The sequence below is a fragment of the Lycorma delicatula genome, chromosome 2 (genome assembly GCF_047948215.1).
Source record: "Lycorma delicatula isolate Av1 chromosome 2, ASM4794821v1, whole genome shotgun sequence".
Taxonomy (NCBI): Eukaryota; Metazoa; Arthropoda; class Insecta; order Hemiptera; family Fulgoridae; genus Lycorma; species Lycorma delicatula.
In genome coordinates this window covers 129,475,718-129,490,370 of record NC_134456.1, presented here as the reverse complement: position 1 = coordinate 129,490,370, position 14,653 = coordinate 129,475,718, and positions in this window count along the sequence as shown.

Sequence of the window (14,653 nt, the reverse complement as noted above, 5' to 3'; positions counted from 1 at the left end):
AAATTAATGTAGAAAAAGCTTTTCGCTGGAGTTAAGTTTCATAAAATAGTCGCACAGCAATCTTCAAGTAAGATTCAGCTTTACTATTCTGCTAATTCCATTTTCATGTAGCATTCTAAGTGATATCAACGTTAAAGCAACGTATAAATAATAAAAAATAAAATGGAAAAGTTAATATTCTTTCCGTGTTATGCAAAAAAATAAAATAAAATTATATTCTCTGCCCAATATAGAAAACTATTTAGGAACTACGTGAACAGATCCTCAGGTTTCAAAGAAGGAAAATTAAAAATATAATCATCATTTGGTTATCTGCTCTCAGATAACCTCATGTAAGAGATATGCAAGGAACGGATCACTTGCATAATCTTCGTCTCCTTTCTACTATATTACTAGCTAAACTTTTAAAATCATGATAAATCTTGTTTCCTTTTAGATCGTCTGCAATTTTTATTTTTTTCTGGTATCTCTTTTAAGTGCTTTCTTTGCATCCATTTTAATCAAGCCTTCTCACTGTTTTTTCTCTTCTCAACCAGTTAGCTTTCGTATTCTGAATTAAGATCAATGTTCTGTTTTTGTTGTCTTCTGATCAATCTTCTGTCTCGTAATTACTTCTTCTTTTTCAAAGATATATTAGTTAAAATTAGATTTTACTTTTTTTTTTTTTCTGTTTTGGGTCTTTACAACCTCAGTTAATAAGTAATGACGCAGTGTTGTAGAGAATGTCTTTATTTTATCCAAAAAACCATACATATACATTTTTTTTCAAAAGAAAAAATTTAGAAGAATTAGAAGAATTTTCATTAAATGAAGTTTTGAATTTAGTAAAATAATTTTTTAATAATATTATTATTGGATAAATTTATCCACAGAATAAAGCTTACATTTTAGATAATGAAATTTTAAACAAGGGAATTCAACGAATTTGTTAGAGAAATTTATTTAAAAAAATATATGAAAAAAAAGAAATTACAAAAAAATTAGACTTTTATTCAGCAACTGCAGTATCAATAGATTACAGCTTGTTTGTTTAGTGGTTGCGGATAGAAACTGGATGCACCGTAGCATCGCAGCAATAGTTTGTAGTGTGGGTAAACAATTTGTCAGTTGAGATCAGAACTCCGAGCGTAAAACATCGAGTTTACTTACTTTTCTGAAAACATTGTATACGTTTTTTATTACCAATAACTGAATTTAACACTTACATAATCGACCTTTATTCGCAGTTGTTTTTTTTTAATAGGTTTATTAATAGTGTTAGTATCGTTAAAGAAAAGTTATTTTACTTGAATCGTTCGTAAATTTAATTAACTGTAGTGTAAACGTAAACCCATAATGTCGGCAAAAACCGGTAAAATTGGAGGAAAGAGGATTATAAAAAGTCAGACTCGAACAGTTATTCACAATATTTACAATTTTATGAAGCAAGCAGCCGAAGAAGGACGAGCAAAAATTTTAAAACAAATTCAATCTTGTATTTCTGAAGCGACCGGTGTATCCGTTAGATCCCTTCAGCGCATTTTAAAGCAACAACAATATGAAACTAGTGGAAGTGAATTCAGTACTCGTAAAAGAAGGTCAAGGAAGAAGTTGAAAACAGACCTGGACAATTTCAACAATGGTGTTATTCAGAGGATGGGTGAATAAGTTTCACTTACGGCATGGAGAACGTCCCTCTCTGAGAAAATTTTGCCATTACTAAAAGAGCACATAATGTTTTGAAGGGGACATTTGGACTTCGTGTAATCATGAAAAATGTAGGCTTCCGGTGGAAAATATAACGTAAAAAAAAGATTCTTTGTTTACTAAAAGAGGTTAAAGTCCTTTTGTCGGATTACCACCTTATCATTCCATCTTAAATGCTAGTGAGAATATCTGGGCATATGTTAAAAATTACATTGCTCAAAAGAATGTACCACTCCATTTAGAAGATACATTAAAACTGGCGAAAGAAAAAATAAGAGAAATAAATGTAGACTTCGGAAGGCAGTTTACGAAACTCTGTAGAATTTTGAGATAAATTATTCAAAACTTGAAACTATGTTAGACGAAATTTCCGCGCGTTTTATTGTAAAATTATATGAAAACTAATTTCAGTTTCGATAGTTTTAAGGACGACAGTGATGACGAAGAGGCGGAGATACTGAGTGGAATTCATGAAATAGTGTAACTTGGAAAGAAATTAAATCCGTTGTGTGTTAAATATGTTAATTTAGTGATTCTATTAAAAATTATTTGTGGAACCAATTTGGAAATGATGTAATATTACAATGTGATTAATTTTGTAATTACAGTAAGTCGTTGGTTTTTTAATAACTTAATGTTTTAAATTACTATTAAGTAAGATGATAATATTTTGTAACGATTTTTAAAAAAAAAATATTTCGCTGACAAATTAGATCCTATTGCCATCATATGAGATAAGATTTATGAGATGATTTATAGTATATTTTGTTTAATATGTTTGATTTGCGTATAGTGTCTGTCGTTAACTGAGTACGTTGGAAGTGTGTTGATGATTCTTAAGAATGAAAATAATCATGAATTAATGCCACCATCTACGATCATGTAGCTAATTATAGATCTAAAATTATGCATAGTTAAGACAAGATCAAAGATAAGCTTTTGTTTTATTGAAGTAAATTTATGATTGGCTACTAAATACGTTTTAGTAGATTGTTTTAGTAGATTTAGTAGATTGGCTACTGTGATATACGTGTAATATATTAGGGACATAAGGAACTATGGCGAAGGCGAAATAATGAAGCCGAATGTTCTTAACTACGATTGTAGATGAAAATTTGTTCTCTGTATTCCTGTCTGCAGACCGAAACTCAATGTCACTGAATCGAGACAACTAAGAGTTCGCGCAGCTCATACGCCACCACTCACCAAATTGTACTAAATTACCATATTTTATGTATTGCGGAGGTCTAATATAATATATATATATATATATATATATATATTATTTTATTTTTTTCCCATTGAGGACAACAAATTCAAATGTAAATGATTAATTAATCAATAACGTAAATGACAGAACATTAGTAAAACTGGCTTATAAACAAAAATAAAGAAAAAAGTTCAATTGGTAATAACAGCATAAACTGGATGATATTAAATTGTAACTGTTATAAGAGTTAAATGTTTTCTTCTGACACATTAGAAAATAACACATGAAATCAAGCTCATTAAATTATGATTACTTTATAAGAAATAAGGCTGTCTTACTGTACCGTTAAAGAATAAAACCCACTTGATGTCTCGCTACACGGAATTTCATGATCTATGGAAATTTTTTTCTTTTTTCTGATTAGCCACCTGAATTATCGAAAGGCATTACTTCAGAGGATAAATAAGGATGATATATATGAATATAAATGAACTGTAGTCTTGTACAGTCTCAGGTCGATTATTCCTGAGATGTGTGGTTAATTCAAACCTAACCACCAAAAAACACCGGTATCCACGATCTAATATTCAAATCAGTATAAAAATAAACTGCCTTTACTAGGCTTTGAACCTTAGAACTCCAGACTTCGAAATCAGCTGATTTGTGATGACGAGTTAATCGCTAGACGATCCCGATGGCGATTCATGGTAAACTATCAATCTTCAGTACATCCCCGCGAGTGGTAAATATACAGAGCTAACTAAAATACGTACATCAGACTATATCCTGTAACGGCCGCTTAAGATATCAAAATATCCTATAACGGTCACTCTGAGTATCAAAACGTTCTCTTCTTTGGCAAAGTAAAAGAAATTATTTCAGAAGTATTGGAAACAAAGTAGGAGGACTTCATGAAATTCCGTTTCAATAACTGGCTTTAAAGTAAAAAAAAAATATTATCTCTAAAATAATCGTAATTATAGTATAACAGAATTTCCTTGTTTTGTTTTAAGTTATTTATTTAAATCCCCCAGATTAGTTTAGATTTATACTCAATGATATTATTCTACCGTAACAAAAGGCAGCTGCTCCATTTGAATATATATATAGTAACATATATATACATTTGAATGTATATATATAAGTTACCACATATATATATATATATATATATATATATATATATATATATATATATATATATATATATGTGGTAACTTATTGCACATAAACTATAATCACAAATTAGGTAATTTCCCTTCAATAATATTGAAACCACATTAAACAAAAATCTACGATTATCTGAAACTGTATCCGACACATGTATACAGAAGCGGACTTCAAATGACAGCAATTGATTTTGTTTCCTTTGTAGTCCACCAAAAGGATTACTTGGATCTAATAGTACCAGCTTTACAATAGCGCTACCGTTGTGTTTATTATGACAACACTACCTGACTGGATATTTATCTGTCATACAAACAGATGTGAACTGTTCTCTACAGTACAAAATACGGTAGGCGGAGAGCAACCCGATCTGACGGTTTCATATATTCTATTTCATCATTTTGTTTCCTTGCGTATAGAATTATTAATTACCAATGTTTAATTACAATACCATTTATTCAGCGCATAATATAAGGGATGGTCATGTAAATAAAAATAAAAAAAATATTTTTCGGCATGCCGGAAGGCGGAGATAGATTTCACCGGTAGATTTCCACCGTAAAGTTAAGAATAACTTTAAATTTACTTAATACGACAATGGTTGCACGTGAAAAAAGTTTCACATGTTCAGCATACGACAAGCCCCATCTTCTTACAATTTCAGCAATATTTTTGCCATCTCTTGTCGTAAGGGTTGGTCATATCAAAAATTGTTTCAGACAAAAGTTTTAGGTAATGTTTAGAGGACTAATGACCACTTTAAACCGATTCGATACTGTGTCTATTAAAGGATGTATGATTTTTTTTTGTCTTCGAAACACCATTTTTTCCATCCTCTGGGCCAATGGCACTTTCATGTTGGTGACTTAGCATGCTGATGTGCAACAACGTATTCAGCTCAGTGAAAGGAAAGAGAAAACAATACACTCCTAGTTTTCCTTTTCACGCCGGCATAAAATGTTGTCATTCTTGAGAATGGCTGTGCTATTTTTGGAAGTGGATTTATTTATATCAAGTCCCCTACAGGCTTAGTTACAGCACCATAAATAATCAGGCAATTTTATTTGTTTTTCATTTTTTCAGTGTCAAATTTCCTTAAAGAGTTACCAATGATAATATTTAATACATCGCTGTATGATCAGCATAAAACTTTAGTCTGATAGGTGGTAGAGACAGTAAAAGATAAATAATTCTAGAATTGGAATTATCATTTGCAATAAAAATAAAACTTTGGTAAAAAATAATAATTTAAGAAAAGAAAGAAATATTAATAAATAAATCTTTATTCTAATTTCTACATAAAAATAGATTATATACGAGTAGATAGATAAATTATAAATATTAAAAAAAATTATAAGAGAAAAAATAGATGTGTTTGAAGCCCATATTAATTATGTAAATATAAACACATGAAATAAGCAAATTTATTGTTTGTTTTTAATCAGTATTATCTAAAAATTAATCTGCAAAATAATATTGTTCCGGTAAAAAAAAAGTTTTTAATTGCATTTTAAATAAATTGATGGGAAGTTTCCTCAAACGGTTTGGCAATGTATTAAAAATGGCAATGGAAACATAATAAAGCTTTTTATTACTTCGTAAACCGAAGTATTATGATAAGTTATATGAGTTATTTCTCCTTGCGTCTTCCATTAAAATGGTGAGTATACAAAGATCAGTTTTCCAGGTATACCGGTTCCTAATCGAATAAGCGAAAGAGCTCTAATCTGTTAAAAGACTGTGGAAAGTGAAATCAATACTGTGAATCGTTTCAACAATTTCTAGGGAATAATTCTGCCGATATTTTGATCTATGTATTCTATACCAATGAGGCATGGTAACATTTATCAGATTGCACGCAGGGAACTCACGCTTATGGTAGGTCAACAGCCCACATACCGAACATGAAATTTCTGTACATGACCAGAAAATTGGGATTTGGATTGCAATATCCAGGAGAAAAGAAGTCGGCCCAATATTCTTCGCAGAAACAATAAATTCAGCACGTTACTGTCAAATCATTCACCAGATCACTGGAGAGCTAACCGAAGATGAAATAAATATTGCTTAGTTTAACAAGACGATATGACTGTGCATACAATGAGGCAGTCCATGAAGTTACTGGAAGAGATTTTCTGAGATCGAATCATTTCTGAGGGTTGTGGCCACTTTGTTCTCCTGATTTAAGCACACTAGATTTTTACTTCTGGGATTAAGCATAAGGTAATGTTTATCGAAGAAACCCCCACAGACTCCAGGAACATCAAACTGCTACTCGTGATTTCACCGAGAACACTCCATATGAAAAACTGGTGAGAGTATTAGAGAACAAGAAGAAACGTGTGCAGATTTGCCTCGATGTTTATGGAGACCATTTACAACTATCATAAGGTAAGACGATGTTACTCGTACGATTTGTTGTAGTAGAGTGTATGTCAGGCGTATAATTAATTTTTCCTACGGACTATATATATATATATATATATTAAACTGTTTTCTTGAGTTTTTTATATCTTAAAAAACATCATTGTTTTAAAATAATAACCTGAGTTTAGAAATAAAGAGCTTTATCAGTTTTGCTTTTTTTTAAATTAGTTTTTCATTTTTGAAGGAAAAACTGACTATAAAATACTTAGATTATTTTATAATACTATATAGTATTTTAAAATATATTTTATATAATAATAATAATCTAAGTATTATTAAGAAACATTCATAATAATCATTGTTACCATCCACTCATTCTTAAACATCAAATAGAAGATAAAAAAATTTCACAGAAAATGGTGTGTGTGTGTGTGCGCTCGCGTGTGTGAGTGAGAGAGAGAGAGAGAGAGAGAGAGAGAGAGAGAGAGAGAGAGAGTGTGTGTGTGTATTTAAATAATATACAGCCAACGTCACAAGTAAATATGTACAGGATTAATAATGTAGATCTTAATAAGTTAGAGTAGTTTGTACTTTAACTTAATTAAGGTGCCTTTAATTTCATCCATATCAGCTTTACTGAAAAACAATGTAATGTTAACCCTGGAGTTTCATTGATTTTTAGGGCGTTCCTAGAAATAAGTATAACAAGAAAAAAAACAGTGGTTAATTCTTTTTTTACAGTAAAACTACCTAATAACAATTAACAAAAAAATTCTACCTATCTAAATTCATCTTGTTTTTAGAAAGAAAAACTATATTTAAAGTTTTTTTTATTAAGCGTCATTTATAACATATTTTATTGATCGAAGTGAATGTCTGATCAAAAAATTACGTTTATCTCATAGTTAATAAGTAATTAAAAACGCTTTTTTCCTTTAGAATCTTTGATTAGAGGCATGTCTCCGTCAGAGTAAAAAAAAATTGTCATCTCACCGTGACTTGCAAAATACTCGTTTTTCAGATTACAGGAAGTAATATTTTTCAAGACCTGAAAGATTTAGTAAAAACATAACTATGCTTTTAATTTTCTATCGATTCATGCTTTTGTATCAAATTAAAAAAAAATAAGTTAAAAAATAATAAATAAAAATAAACGACACTAAAATTCATTCCACTGATCCGGTCAAATAGGGCTTCAGACCTTTGCCGCAAAATTGTGTAATTATTCTACAGGACTGACGATTAATACAAAGGCAATGAGTATGTTTCACATAGAATGTGTCTATACAGTCAAGTTATTTTGAAAACGAAGGCTATTGCGTAATTAAATTATATATTCCTAATTTTTTTTTTAAAATATATTTTATATATTCCTAGTTTCTATTTTATTTTAATTTAGAAATTAAATAATCTATAAATTTAAGGAAGAATTTGTTTACATAATTTGAATAAGTTATATAAAAGAGTAACTAAAGAGTTTACATCGACTTTTTTCGTGAACCTAGAGCCGCAGGAAAACAATAAAACCAAGTTAAAATATATTGTGAATTGCAGCGTTTCGTTCGAAACACCGCGGAAACCAACAGGCCACGTGCAGCGCATGAAGTGCCAATAGTAGTGCACACCAAAAACAATTGCATGAGGCCCTTCCACGACTGTTCTAGGAAGAACAGAAGTACTCCTGCCTGTGCTTTATGTCAATCCGACCATCCGGCAAACTATCCAGGCTGCAGAGTGTACCAAGAAATATGAGAGAGGAAACGAAGGCAAAAGGCGAATCGGTTCTCACGACTTGCTCCGAGACTCGAATCCGCTAGCCGTAGGGCGACCGGCCTCGCGTTTGATGATAAACATTTCCCACGTTGGGACGTATAGCGTCTGAAATCGTCGACACAAAGCCTGAGTCTCTCCACAGAACGTATGCAGAGACAACTGACCGTAATGGTGAGAATAATGTAGACAGGTTAAACAGGCTTCACCCACCGGGTTGGTCTAGTGGTGAACGTGTCCTCGTAAATCAGCTTACTTCGAAGTTGAGAGTGACAACTTCCAACGTTCAAATCCTAGTAAAGGGAGTTACTTTTATACGGTTGAATACTAGATCGTGGATACCGGTGTTTTTTGGTTGTTAGGTTTCAATTAACCAAACATCTCAGAAATGGTCAACCTGAGACTGTACAAGACTACACTACACTTACACTCATACATATCATCCTTATTCATCCTAAACAGGAAAACAGTTAGATAGACTTTCTTCAAATATAGATTTCCTAGTTCAACAGACTGAAAGTCTAATAACCATACTTACTTAGGTACTCTCAAAAATTTTTTAATGACAAAATTTCTCCGGATCGTTACATGAAACATCAACGGCCTACTTTCTAGGCGGGAAGAACCAAAAATTATGGCAATTATTAATTCTATGGAAGTAATATTAATATCAGAGGCCCACTTTACAGACCGGAATTAGCTAGACTGTCCGCGGTGTACTGCCCTCCGTGTCATACTATAACTAACGAGTTGTTCTCTGAATACATTGCAACACTAGGTTCTACGTTTATCTCTGGAGGGGACTGGAACGCGAAAGACCCGTTGTGGGGTTCACGGTTGACAACCAGCAGGGAAAGGATGTTGATGAGGTGTGTACAAAATCTACGCCTGGACGAAGTTTCAGGGTTTCAGCCGACATACTGACCTACAGACCTAACGAAGATCCCGGATTTACTTGACTTTTTAATCACTTCGGGTATATCATCTATATACACTCTGGTAGAAAACAGCTATGATTCGACGTCGGACGATTCCCCCGTTTTACTTACAGTAAGCACGACGGCGCTCAGGAGGAAAAGGAGGCCTATCCTGCATACGAAACGAAGAGACTGGATATCTTATCAGGACTGGATTGAGGAGAAACTGATTGACCCATTTCCGCTCGATACCCCTGATACTATTGACTATGCAACATCCTTTCTAATGTCTCATGTAGAATGTGCATGGCGACCTACACCTGAAGATGTACATTCGACCAGAGACAATACCTATCCGAGAGAAGTGATAGATCTAATTGGCTTAAAACGGCGTATCAGATGAAATTGGCAGCAATTCAGGAGTCTAGAAGACAGAACACATCTTAATAGGGGTTTGCGGAGGCTGAGGAGGTTGTTGAATGCTATCAGAAACGAAACATTCAAGGAATACATTGGAAATCTTTCTAACCTGAGTAGAAACGGATGCACTTTATGGAAGGCTACGAAGGGATTACAACAATCCCCAAAAACGCTCCCTGCCTTATAGGGACTTACTGGATCATGGGTGAGGAATGACAAAGAGAAGGCCGATCTATTTGCTTCACACTTAGACGAAACATTCTAACCTCACGTTGACGAGGGTCCTAGTAACGAGGATATTGAAGACTTCTTAGACAGCCCAACGCCAATCAGCTTTTCGATTAGACTGATCTCAACAAGGGAGTTACTGAAATTAATCAACCAAGGAAGGCGACTAGAGAAAGCTAACTAACTACATTAAGGATCTCTTTAATGCTGTTCTGCGGACGTATTAATTTCTAGCGAAATGGAAGTTAACATAGGTGGTAATAATCTTGAAACCAGGGAACCCTGCACAGGAGATTTCTTCTTACAGGCAAATTAACCTCTTACCAGTTATATCTAAATTGTTTGAAAAGTTGTTACTTCGCAGGCTTAGGCCAGTTTTGGAGGGTGAAAGAATAATTCCGGACCACCAGTTTGGGTTCAGTACGGCCACTTCACCATTGAATAATCCCATAGAGTCATCAAGATCATAAGTGGATGTCTGAAGGAACTGGTGGAAAGGAAATTCTGCTCGGTGGGATTTTTAGACATCCAATAGGCCTTTTATAAGATTTTGTAGCCTAGCTTGCTTTATAAATTAAAATTAATACTTCCTCAACCCTGCTACCTTGTCTTACGGAACTATCTTCAGGAAGTTTCTTTCAGGTAAGATGTAATGATGAGTTATAGAAATTCTTTGAGATTAGGTCGGGTGTCCCTCAGAGTTTTGTACTAGGTCCTGTGTTATATTCCATATTTACTGCGGATCTTCCAGACCTAGAAGATTGCATCGTCGCCACATTTACCGATGACATTGCTATCCTTGCCGTTAACGAAGACCCTGGCCTAGCCTCGCGGGAGCTGCAAATTGCATTAGACCTTGTCTATGCATGGCAGGAAAAATGGAAGATTAAAGTTAATCAGGATAAATCAAAACATGTCACATTCATCATGCGAAAGGGTGACTGTCTCAGTATGTACATGAATGGTGTCTTGACCCCGCAAACAGAGAGTGGCGGCATTTAGGACTTCACCTAGATCGGCCTTTGACCTGGAAGTGTCACGTGAGGATGAAAAGAATGCAATTAAACGCGAAGTATAGGGAACTGCATTGGCTGCTACGGAGAAACTCACGCCTCACATTGTCTAATAAAGAACTGATTTACAATTATCCTACCACCAATCTGGACTTATGGTGTGGAGTTTTGGGATCAGCAAAATATTAGTAATGCTTCCAATGCTTACAATGCTTTCCAATGCATTGTATTACAATGCTTCTAAAACAAAGTAACGAGAGAAATTGCAGAGGCCCCACGGTTCACGCGGAATGATGAAATTCGTGAATATCTAGGGCTTTCTAGGTTCGTGAGGTTATGAGACAGCTCAGTGTGAAGTACCAGAAACGACTTGAAAATCATGACAACCACTTAGTGATCAATCTGCTTGATAACAACAGGAACGTCCGAAGGTTGAAACGTCTCCATGTGCTTGACTTAGGGGGTACTACGTACATGACAGTTTGATAAATGACAACCTCAAACTATGAAGTTTGGCAGAAATATTTTTTCTAAGTTTAAGGTTACTGATAACTATTATGAATTACTTATTATGGGAATTTCTTCAGAACCGTTATCATGTACTTCTTATCAAGTGACTTACTTATGGTTCCACTTAAGGAACCGATTTTAAATGTACTGGTTGTTCAACAAAAAATAGTTACATAATTAACCTAATTTTTAAATTCAAATAGAGAAAACTCAGAAATAAGAAATTTACTTTAACTCAGATATTAGATGTACGTAATAAAGAGCCGAAAGTTTTTCTGCTTGTCTGTCTGTTTGTTTATTTGTTTGTTTGCTCTCGCATTACTCAAGAACCAACCGATCAATCCCTTTCAATTTGTAAGATACATTCATGTTATCCCAGGGAAGGTTTTAAGCCACAGGTCGAGGACTTTCGGGATGAAGTTGCCAATTGAAGAAATCCATTAAAAAAGAAAACATTAATAATTGAAAAATAAATTAATTTCTGTCACCATGGCAACAGAAATAAATTGTAAAGATTTCTTCATCAAAGTCTGTCTACTGCAGTTACTATAGTCCACTACTATTATGTCTTTTATGATTAAGTTTCTTTTTCAGTTTTGTACAAAGCCTGAATATTTTGTTATTTATTACTTTCATAATCACGAGATTAACGAACAGCTGCGAAGGTCCTGGCTAGACGCTAATGGCGAGCTCTGCGGCCCTGTAGCGGCTCCGAGACTTCGGGAGGTCCCTAGGATTGGTCCTGGAAGGCCCTAGGGAGCCCTTTGGGTCAGCCCCGGGGTTCATAATTCATATATAATTATACTTTAAATATTTTTATCTTATTATCATTAAAATAATGGAAAAAGTTCTGCTAAAATAAGGGTCCAAAAAGGCTTCGTTAGCGAGTTACGGCTAGTGAAAGATTTCGGCACGATTTCTGGTTCTCCGCTGAAATGAAGCACTACTGAAATTCTGGTAACGTAAATTAAGGGACGAATTAAGTGCTTTCTTATGGTTTTTGACCTGAAAAATATTTAAAAGTGGGTTTCAGAACTGTATCACCACTTTTTTTTTTACGATATCGGGAGTAATAAACCAAATAAAATTGAGTTGAAAAACACACTTTATTAGCTTTGTTAAATTATCAATAAAACTTTTACAAATAAAACCTTTTAATTACTAATAAAACTTATTACTTAAACTAAAAGAGAATTTAATTCTGAGAAAATTGATCTTTAAAGTAGTATCACTTTTCCAATCCAGTTTGTGTGTTTTGTTTCTAATTATAGTTGAACTTCTCAAATTTGTGTTTTATTTTAAAAGACGTAATTTATATCAATTTTATCAAAATTAAATTCTCTACAAAGTTAACTAGAAATTTTTTATTTTTTATTGGTAAATTAACAAAGTTATTTTATTCCAAACCTAAAAAAGTGTATTTCCGACAAAAGGTTTTCGCGTTTTACTCCGTTTTTCTTAAAATCTAAGTGAAGAAGTTTGGGACCACTTTTATTCAATTTCTTAGATCAAATACCAAAAGGAAATTTACCAAATTTCCCCCTCGAATTGTGTCAGAAAAATTTTAGTACGGTTTAATTTCACACAGGGAGCAGAAAGCAGGGTTAAATGTTTCGTGAGGCGAAACTCGCTAACGAACCGTTTTCTGACCTATGTTTACATAAACATTTTTAAAAATTTTTGGTTATAAAATCATCTCCCGAAAGATTTCCGTGCAATTTTTTTTTTTTTTTTTGAATCACTGTGTATATATTTATAAATTTTATTAATGATTAAAAAGGTAACATAAAAACATACTTATTGTTTATGAAATTTATAAACATGGAAATTTTAGAAAACAAGTTTCAAAATGGTAGCCATTTTATTTTATTTACTAATATTTTAACCATTTTACTGTAAACAAAATATCTTCTTATTTGTTCAAATACGAGAACGAACAACCAAAAACTATGTTAAAACTGAAATCGTTCCTTGTTGAAAATAAATCAACGCTAAACTTCCATAACGAAAAAATAATTTAAACTGGCGGAAAAATAATTGTTCGCAATATGTAATTTTGTTCACAATACAGATTTTTATTAGTGTTTAGCTATTAAAACATAATTTTTATTAAAGTGGCACTTCTCAAGAAATTGATTTAAGATTTAATATTAACGTTACTCTGAAATTTCAGAACATAAAATGGAACATAAAATTTCCAAAGCCCTATTTATATATTACATGTAGAATGTTGACTAAAACATGTGAATAGAATTTTATTAAATTACTTTAATCAGTTCTTGTGATATGAATCAATATATATATAAAAAAATAGAAACAGAGAGAGACAGAGAGAGAGAGAGAGAGTGAGAGAGAGAATGTGTGTGTGAGAAGGAAAGCTAAATGTGGCTGGACCGGAAACATAACGTACTTAATTCGCATGGTCCTAAGTTAAATACGAAATCTTTTTTCTTATGTTGTGAGGAGAGACCACTGAAATGTGTGAGCAACTGATTTTATACACTCAGGAGACGGAAAACTTTCTTTTCTATTATTTTCTTTTACTTTTATGAATTATATCAGAAAACAAAAGTATAAAAGACGCACTCATTTTTTAGTTAACTTTTCAACTAACCTTCTATTATTTAGTAATCATAAATAAAAATGCTACATGTGAAGTGTCGGATAAATGTCTTTGATACTATAAAAAATATATCAATAGTTATTTTTCATCATCAACATGCTCCAGTACAAATATTAACTTTCTTTTCTCCCTACATGACCGCACCCAACAGCTTGAGAATCTTTGGAAGCCGTTACTTTACCTTCATAATAATCTCTTTCCTAAAGTACGTTTACATGCTAACTTTATGACAGATTATTAAAAGATGAAGTTACGCGATTAAACATCTCAGGAGATTGTCAAAATATTATTAATAATAATTTATAATTCTGAAATTTGAAATCATAAAACGAAATTTTATGACTGAAATGTTTTAGAAATAACAAAAATTGTACTAATCCTTTTATTAAATACTGTGACATGATTTTATATGATCGCAAAGGAATAAACAATAATTTATTATAGAAATGGAAACACCTGAGTCCAATTTTAGTTCTATCTCTTAATGTAATTGTATTACAACAGACAATTTCAGTAACCGACTACTATTATCTACAATCAGTAACCGATTGCTATTCTTACTATTGTTATAAAACAAGGATTATACTTTTAAAACAATTAATTTTGATTCGACGAAATAATCATGCATTGCCTGATTTGGATAGCGGTTACGAGCTGTAGAAATTTTTGTAGAATTTTCTCTTTATATCCCTTCCTTTTTTTAAAATTTAATAGCATTCTCTTAGATAAAATATTTGATAAA